Source organism: Tachypleus tridentatus, chromosome 2 (assembly GCF_004210375.1).
Source record: "Tachypleus tridentatus isolate NWPU-2018 chromosome 2, ASM421037v1, whole genome shotgun sequence".
NCBI lineage: Eukaryota > Metazoa > Arthropoda > Merostomata > Xiphosura > Limulidae > Tachypleus > Tachypleus tridentatus.
In genome coordinates, this window is record NC_134826.1 from 127,013,058 (window position 1) to 127,020,208 (window position 7,151).

General features: G+C 38.2%; 1 non-coding gene across 1 annotated transcript; it reads right to left on the reverse strand.

Annotated features, from left to right (window-relative positions):
* Positions 1-5,527: 5,527 nt before the first annotated feature.
* Positions 5,528-5,619, reverse strand: TRNAI-UAU (transfer RNA isoleucine (anticodon UAU)). The gene is given in 2 exon segments: positions 5,528-5,563; positions 5,582-5,619. It is a non-coding gene; the product is annotated as a tRNA-Ile (tRNA).
* Positions 5,620-7,151: the final 1,532 nt, after the last annotated feature.

The window sequence follows — 7,151 nt, forward strand, 5'->3', positions numbered from 1 at the left end:
GGTATGTCACTGACGAAAATTATGTATAGAAGTAGAGAGAGGACTGATCCCCGGCATATCCCATAAGTACTGTCTTATAAGTACCGTGCGCTAACCAATTGCGCCACTGGGGATACGATTGTAGTTGCAATAGAAGCACTAGAATACTTCACTACTTTCTAAAAACCTTTACTTATTACCCACGATAACACTTAAACTACCCAACCAAGAAAGATACTTAACATTCTCAGACGTAGCAATAAAAATCCAATACAGACAATTACGAAGCTTTATACATAACAAAGAATCCTGGGGCGTAGAGTTTTTACACCTCATGGGGGTGGGGATGATTTTTTGCAACAACTTATGTGGACTGTTCAATTTGCAAATTGGTAATCTCCAATTACGAGAACCTGAAAGATGTAAATATACAGTCACAGAGTAATCGTGTTGCTACGATACTTCACGTTTTCCATGCAGGTTTGTGTAAGTGAGGTCTTGTGAACAGTTCTCAAAATGTTAACAGAATAAAGACAAATGAGTCACAAATTAGCTGCCAAATGAATTTATTCCTGCACAGTATAAAAGATGGCCATTATACTTGACAAGGTTACTTATAACTTTCATTGCATGAATTACATTTTCAAATATTAATAAAATTAGTAATCACCCTTGATAAGTTTATATCTACCGAAAATGTTGTTTGATAAAAATAATTAAAATGTCTTTGCGAACTCTTAAAAATTACACATCAATACAATGTAGCACATAATTATTCATTGGTCCTCTAGTCTACATGTTCCCAAATGTAGACCTCCTTTGTGATGATCTGTTTATGAATTCTTTCATAATCTCTTCTATATTTATCCTGGCACCTCATCTTTGTGAGTGTGACAAACTGCCACATGGTTGAGGCGACACTGAGACATAGTTGACCTTAACCACGTCTTTAACCGTCTTAATGAGAAAAGCTGCGTTCACATTTGTAGCTGGATACTGGACATACAAGCAAAATTTTCTTGAGAAGAAACACTTCGTTTAACATCTGCTGGCTTGTTTCATGCATTTTACAGGAAGCATCCTTCGCACCTTTCAGAGATACTGCTTTTGAAGTTACTTTGAACATGAGCAAATGAAACTCGAGCCGTTGTGCAGAGATTTCAATATAGAAGTTTATAACCGAGTTGTCAATCTTGCCAGATTTGATCATGTTCTCAAGTGCCAGGTATTGCCTCATGTCATTGTTGTCTGCATTGAATGTAGTGGTCAGATGTTCTATGACTGTGTCTACAAATTCAATATATTGGCTTCTACAGTAATCTCTAGCTGTTGCAGAATGGTGTGCTGAGCCATTACCTGTTATCCTTCTGGGGAGTCTGCGAATGCGTGGTATTTCAATAGGCACCAGATCAAGGGAAGTTACCTTTTTCTCAGCTTCATGAAATATCTTGTTGTAATTTTCCTCTGTTCGCAATACCCGCAATTGCTCAACTGTCATTGCAGAGGTTTCAATCATGTCAGATATATTCGCTGATTGTGCTTGGAATGCACGGTTTAGATCCTGTAATACAGCTAATGAATGCTGAGCCATCAACAATCCTAAAACTGTCTTTTCTTTGTCAAATCTGTCCAGCAGACCTCGTGCTTTCACTGATACATCTGATTTTTCATTTGCTAATTCAGACAAAGAATCAACAATGTCACTGTAGTGATCATTAGCACATGTAATTGCAGATAGGCGGCACAACCAGCGTGTTGAACACATTGGGCGGATGTATTTAACTGGACCATTGTGGCTGTCTGACGATACAATATTTTCAGAGATTGTCTTGTATTTACCTGACCTCTGAAGCAAGACACCAAGTTCATGTACCCACTGGATAGAATCTCGAACACATTCACAACCTTCAACTCCATGTTGCATTATTAAATTAGCCTTGTGTGCTCCGCAGTGAAAAACAAAGCTGACGGTTGCTTCTCTTTTACTTTTGCCTGGCATCCACAGTACGCACCACTCATGTTAGCGGCTCCATCATACGTTTGTGCTCTTAATCGTGACTGTAGTAAATTGAGTCCAGTCAGTACATCAAGTATGGTCGAGGATATTGTTTCACCAGATGTATTGGAAACACTGTACAAACCAAGAAATTTCACGTGGACGTCAAAGAAGGTTCTCATCTACGTATCGTACGCATATTGCTTCCCATTCGGCACCTGTAACATCTTGAGTGCCATTAACCATTAATGCAAAGATTTTACTTTGCTGCACTTCGTGTGCTATGTTCCTCAGCATTTGATGGCTGAACGTCTCCATTATTTCATTCCGAGCCTGGGGTGATGTGAATGTGCTTTTCTTTAACAAGTAGGTTCTTCCTCTTCCAGGAGCTTCATTAACTGCAGGAAGTTCCCCACCGTATCAGTATGTCCACGTAATACTAAACCTTGACGCAGTAAGAAACGTAAACCTCTGAATTTTTTAGCTAGACTTCTTTTGCATTCTTCCTGCTGCTTCATTTTTCCATCATGTAGCTAGACAATCACTGGAGTTACATCAAGTAAACCTTCTGGAGATATAGCGAATCTGTGGGGAGAAGAGGATTGGTGTTCGTTGAATTTCTGTTTTGCCTTTTTTTCCAGTTGCAAAAGAGGTGGATATGAAGGAATACTCCACTGGCCTCTCCAATTTCCCTGTAAAAAAGACCTCTTTTTTTTTACGCCTTGGCACAATGAAAGCATATGACTTTTTGAGTCTGATTGTCGAAGTGCAGCCATGGGAACTTATCAAACCACTTGCCCTAGAAGTTGATATTTTGAGATTTTGCTTTCTGTCGTGGTATTAGATGACCGTCTGGATGATATGAGCCCTGTTGTAAAATCGAAGCTCAAACTAAAGGGAGCAAAGAGGGGCGATGTAAGGCGCGTCTGGATCCGAGCGGCCCGAACCTGTCGTTAACAGTACACTAGATATACACTATGGTCAGCACCTTCGCCGGCTAAGGAGAGTAAGGTGTTCGACAATAAAACCGGTTAGACATGCATAAGAACAAATACCGTAGGAAAACCGCACAATATACACATAAGATTGACGCAGCCTTCAAGCTGCAAATCGCCTGCCAGATCTAAATAACAGGAGTTTTCGCTTGGGAGTAATATTTTCGAATTTCACGCTCTCTTCAATCTGTTGTGATGAAAATTTTACTTAATCTTACACTACGTACAAGACGTACGTAGATTCTGTGATAGTGCTTGCAAGCCTTGCATGTACACTTAGGCCTTCTGACTGATACTTACAAACTATCGCTTAGATCGAAAAGCTTATAAGAACGCCTATATTAAAGATGTACATTTCGGCTACTGAAAAATCCTACATCTAGTCCTAATTATGTAAATCGATTGGTAAGAACATGAGAATCACAAGAACAAACATACGATTTGTAGGCCTGTGATGCAATAAGACAATTCAACAGACCAAACTGTAGGGAGGATGATTGTTTGCACCATACTCCCACCTGAAATGAAGGGGGGATGTATCCCCCCAGGATCTACCGCCCTGAAAGAATATAATAAGCAGATATTTCTTCATAATAAATTACACCATCCAGAACGAGTTAAAATGGAAACAATAATTTGAGAATTAAAGACAATAAATCGAAAATTTTCCACTCCGAATGCCATTCAAACAGCGCAAAATGACTTTAATACATTACTACTGTGAAACTGATACACCGAATATTACAGTGCCAGCGTTTCGAAACCACAGAAAACAATAACTCTGCAACAACAGCAACAAACATACGCAAATATCCGCAATGAACATTCCTTTCAATAACAACGTAATCACAACCGAGATTCGTAAAGTCATTAAACAGTATCAACTGACAACCAACATGTCATAAGAAACAGATAAAACATGAAACGCCAGAGAAAACGCCGTGGAACAAAGGTGTCACGCGAAAAACTTCGTTTATCAAATCTTTGTAATATATGTGGAGACGCATATATAAGAGAAGCTGGAAGTACTTTACACACACGTGTCTCACAACACATCAGTATGTTACACACGTATGACCAACACAAAACCACTTCAACAGAAACACTTGTTGCACAGACAGGCAACACAAAAAACACAGAAAACCCATTTTAAATTTATACCTTACAAAATACGAAGGATTTTAAAAAGAAAAAATATGGAAACTATACTTATTAAAGAATATAATCCGTAGATGAATAGAGACACTTGATGGCATTTGTAACTAAACCACCATTCAAAAACAATACATTACACCGATACACTTGACACCATTACTTTCAGATTAACACTTGCATACTGGGGAATATCACACAGTCTCACAATTCGTTTTTAACCCTTAAGTATACTTTATATCCTTTCAACTTACTTCTGTTCCTTAAGATCTTGTATTTTCTGTTTATGTGTTTTTAACTAATCATAAAATATATGGTAAATCTTTTTATGTTTATATCTTATAAAATAGTCATATACGTAATATGTTAGTACAGCTGTATGGTTAGTGTTATAACTGTACTATAATACTAGAGTGTTAACAATTTAACGAATATTCTAATAATAAACGGTAGTGTATATTAACACTAACGAAACTACAAAGGAAAAACGTCAGTTAAGATAAAAAATATTTAAAATATGTTTGTTTGTTTTTGAATTTCGCGCAGAGCTACCAGAGGGTTATTCGCGCTAGCCGTCCATCATTTCGTAGTGTATGACTAAAGGGAAAGTCCTCCGCTAATACACCGGTAAGTTTACGGATTTACAACGTTAAAATCATGGGTTCGATACCCTTCGGTAGACTCAGATGAGAGACCAATGTGGCTTTGCTGAAGAAAACACACACACACACAAGAGGGAAAGCAGCAATTCGTCTCCACCCACCGCCAACTGTTGGCTACTCTATTATCAACTAATATTGCAACTGATCGTCACATTATAACGACCCCACGACTGAAAGAGCGAGGATGTTTAGTGTATACGAGGATCAAGACATTTTCCAGCAAACATCACATTAGAAACCACCCACACAATACTTATATTTGTCTCACACAACAGTTATTTTATACACTTTGTACAAACCAAAAAAAGGAGTTGCAAAAGATAAATGTGCAGCAGTGACACAAGAAATCAAAACTCTTGACACATATAGATAAAACACAGGTTTAATAACAGAAATATGGTAGAGATATATCGAGGACATATTTCCGAAACGATTTGTTTTGAAATTCGCGCTAAGATTCATGACGGTTATCTGCTCTAGCCGTCTTTAATTTAGTATCACAGTCCACAACAACTCATGTGCTAGTCCTTTAACAACGAATATTGGGATTGATAGCCTCCTTAGAAAGCCTCCATGACTCATAGGGAGAGCGTGTTTGGTGTGAAGGGAATTCGAACCCGCGACTCACGGTTTACGAGTGGAGTCTCTTAACCACCTGGTCATGCCGGGTCAAAATATCAGATCGTGAATTTCAATTGAAATGCTATACCTGCGTGACAACGAGGTAGAGAACAAAATGTTTATTCCCCAGGTGAGGCTCGAACTCACAACCCCGGCATATCCCACAAGTACTGTCTTATAAGTACCGTGCGCTAACCAATTGCGCCACTGGGGATACGATTGTAGTTGCAATAGAAGCACTAGAATACTTCACTACTTTCTAAAAACCTTTACTTATTAGCCATGATAACACTTAAACTACCCAACCAAGAAAGATACTTAACATTCTTAGACGTAGCAATAAAAATCCAATACAGACAATTACGAAGCTTTATACATAACAAAGAATCCTGGGGCGTAGAGTTTTTACACCTCATGGGGGTGGGGATGATTTTTGCAGCAACTTATGTGGACTGTTCAATTTGCAAATTGGTAATCTCTAATTACGAGAACCTGAAAGATGTAAATATACAGTCACAGAGTAATCGTGTTGCTACGATACTTCACGTTTTCCATGCAGGTTTGTGTAAGTGAGGTCTTGTGAACAGTTCTCAAAATGTTAACAGAATAAAGACAAATGAGTCACAAATTAGCTGCCAAATGAATTTATTCCTGCACAGTATAAAAGATGGCCATTATACTTGACAAGGTTACTTATAACTTTCCTTGCATGAATTACGTTTTCAAATATTAATAAAATTAGTAATTACCCTTGATAAGTTTATATCTACCGAAAATGTTGTTTGATAAAAATAATTAAAATGTCTTTGCGAACTCTTGAAAATTACACATCAATACAATGTAGCACATAATTATTCATTGGTCCTCTAGTCTACATGTTCCCAAACGTAGACCTCCTTTGTGATGATCTGTTTATGAATTCTTTCATAATCTCTTCTATATTTATCCTGCCACCTCATCTTTGTGAGTGTGACAAACTGCCACATGGTTGAGGCGACACTGAGACATAGTTGACTTTAACCACGTCTTTAACCGTCTTAATGAGAAAAGCTGCGTTCACATTTGTAGCTGGATACTGGACATACAAGCAAAATTTTCTTGAGAAGAAACACTTCGTTTAACATCTGCTGGCTTGTTTCATGCATTTTACAGGAAGCATCCTTCGCACCTTTCAGAGATACTGCTTTTGAAGTTACTTTGAACATGAGCAAATGAAACTCGAGCCGTTGTGCAGAGATTTCAATATAGAAGTTTATAACCGAGTTGTCAATCTTGCCAGATTTGATCATGTTCTCAAGTGCCAGGTATTGCCTCATGTCATTGTTGTCTGCATTGAATGTAGTGGTCAGATGTTCTATGACTGCGTCTACAAATTCAATATATTGGCTTCTACAGTCATCTCAAGCTGTTGCAGAATGGTGTGCTGAGCCATTACCTGTTATCCTTCTGGGGAGTCTGCGAATGCGTGGTATTTCAATAGGCACCAGATCAAGGGAAGTTACCTTTTTTCTCAGCTTCATGAAATATCTTGTTGTAATTTTCCTCTGTTCGCAATACCCGCAATTGCTCAACTGTCATTGCAGAGGTTTCAATCATGTCAGATATATTCGCTGATTGTGCTTGGAATGCACGGTTTAGATCCTGTAATACAGCTAATGAATGCTGAGCCATCAACAATCCTAAAACTGTCTTTTCTTTGTCAAATCTGTCCAGCAGACCTCGTGCTTTCACTGATACATCTGATTT